We start from the raw sequence: 2,191 nt of genomic DNA on the forward strand, positions 1-2,191 counted from the left end.
TTTTAAGCAGGTCGTTAATGATCGGTATCCATAGAAGAGGGCAGAGATCTTGTCGCTAACGATAATTGTATGTGATTAAATTTTTTTTGTAGGCCTCTTCGCTGTCGATGTAGTATTAAAGCCAAAGCTTTACTTTTTATACTGTTAAGTTGCATTTCCAAAATTTGTGATTTTTCCTGTAGGCCACCACGTTATATATTTTTGTGAATTGTGTTGATTATACCTAATATTACCTTTATATTTATTATATCTGCTATAGAGTCGTATTTTTCTGCGAGGTGGACGTCTTCGATCCAAACTTCCATGTATCTAAGATTAGTTTCAATTTTTTCAATTGTGAGATGAGGTTGCACTGGCGTAAGTGTCAGTAATAATATCAAAGAGCTTAGGATCTATTTCACCTGAAAATTTCTTTTTTCTTTTTATATTGAAAGAGTATATTTTTTGTAAATTTAGTTTGCGATATCTTGAATCGTATTTATGCCTAAGAGCCTAATAGTTTGTTCTTCACGTACCCGTGCTGTTCCGTATTATGAAAAAATTTCTCGCTGTTCGTTCAATATTTCGATTGTACGTTTTTATTATCCTCTATCTAGATTGTGGTGATTTCATAGACTCCAGTGTTCTAAATTTTTCAGAAATAGTACTGTGTAGCCTTTCTACATCAGAGTATTCTAAAATGAACGTCAATGCATTCATGTCTTAAGAGTTCTTTTATGTTTACTGACCCAGCGGGATATGGTAGACATTGGTAAGCGAGCAAGGTAAACGATGCAGCATGTTTGTATCGCTTACCCCGACCGATGAAAATTAACACGGCGATGTCCTACGAAAAGTAACAGATCACCCCTTTCGCTTACCATAGGGACGAAGAATTCTTCGATGCCAAAGTAAACGAAGAATTCTTCGATGCCGTAGTAAACGAAGAATTCTTCGATGCCATATTAAACGAAGAATTCTTCGATGTCATAGTTAACGAAGAATTCTTCGATGCCATAGTTCACGAAGAATTCTTTGATGCCAAGGTCAATGGGAAAAATTGCATATTCGTATAAAAATAAGTATTATGTGTACAAAAACTCACCTTATAGGCCACTCACACTTTTTGTTAAAGAGAAAAATGCACTAGATTCAATACAATCGTTATAAAGGTTTTATTTTATGCAAAATGCACTTAAAAATTGTTATAACAAAATGTGTTTAACTAAACCGAATTATTACAAATTGAAATAGTTTAAAAACGTTAAATACATATTATATATGTATGTATATATAAAATATTCAAAGGTTGAAAACAGCAGGTTTTAAAAAACGTTAAATATACATATACTTATACAGACGGGTAACTAGCGGAAAGATCCGGGATGCTGCCAAAGCGGAGATGTTGGTCGCTACTCATGTAGCCATTATGGTTTTCTTTTATTTTTGTGGCTGAGTCTTTTTTCGTTTTTTTTTTCCAAACAACGAGACTTGAAGAAACGGCGAGCTTGATACTTTTTTGAATTTGGTGAATATACTCCGATTCAGTGAAGCCTTCAACTTTCACACATTCTACAAAAAAAGTTGAAAGAGTATGTTTATAAATTTGAAGCTATGTCCTTCAATGTTAAAAACAGGAAAAACTTACCAAATAGTAACCAACTTTTTGCTTGATGATTTGACGAAATAATGAAAAAATTTACTTATACATTTTATTTGTCGTTCTTCACGTACTTACTTGACTTGTAAATATGAACACAGTAGAATTTAGCCGCATAGCTTACTTTTATGCATTACCTGGTATCGAAGAATTCTACATAGAATTTTCTTCGAAGCATTCTTCAAAGAAAAATGTAAGCGGTGAACCATTATCCCGCTGGGTATTTAAATTCATCGAGTGTCATAACTTTTGTTGGTTTACCTCTGAGAGAGAGATTGAATCTAATTTTTTTTAAAAGGTGATTTTTTAAGAGCTTGATAACTTTTTTAAAAAAAAAAAGCATAAAATTTGCAAAATCTCATCGGTTCTTTATTTGAAACGTTAGATTGGTTCATGACATTTACTTTTTGAAGATAATTTCATTTAAATGTTGACCGCGGCTGCGTCTTAGGTGGTCCATTCGGAAAGTCCAATTTTGGGCAACTTTTTCGAGCATTTCGGCCGGAATAGCCCGAATTTCTTCGGAAATGTTGTCTTCCAAAGCTGGAATAG

At 33.3% G+C, this 2,191-nt stretch overlaps 1 long non-coding RNA gene across 1 annotated transcript; it reads right to left on the minus strand.

Annotated features, from left to right (window-relative positions):
* Nucleotides 1–1,130: 1,130 nt before the first annotated feature.
* LOC125778744 (uncharacterized) lies at nucleotides 1,131–1,854 on the minus strand. The gene is made up of 2 exons (XR_007422893.1): nucleotides 1,628–1,854; nucleotides 1,131–1,551 (listed from the first exon to the last, which is right to left on the minus strand). It is a non-coding gene; the product is annotated as an uncharacterized LOC125778744 (long non-coding RNA).
* Between the last annotated feature and the right edge of the window lie 337 nt (nucleotides 1,855–2,191).

The sequence above is a fragment of the Bactrocera dorsalis genome, chromosome 1, assembly GCF_023373825.1.
Source record: "Bactrocera dorsalis isolate Fly_Bdor chromosome 1, ASM2337382v1, whole genome shotgun sequence".
Taxonomy (NCBI): domain Eukaryota; kingdom Metazoa; phylum Arthropoda; class Insecta; order Diptera; family Tephritidae; genus Bactrocera; species Bactrocera dorsalis.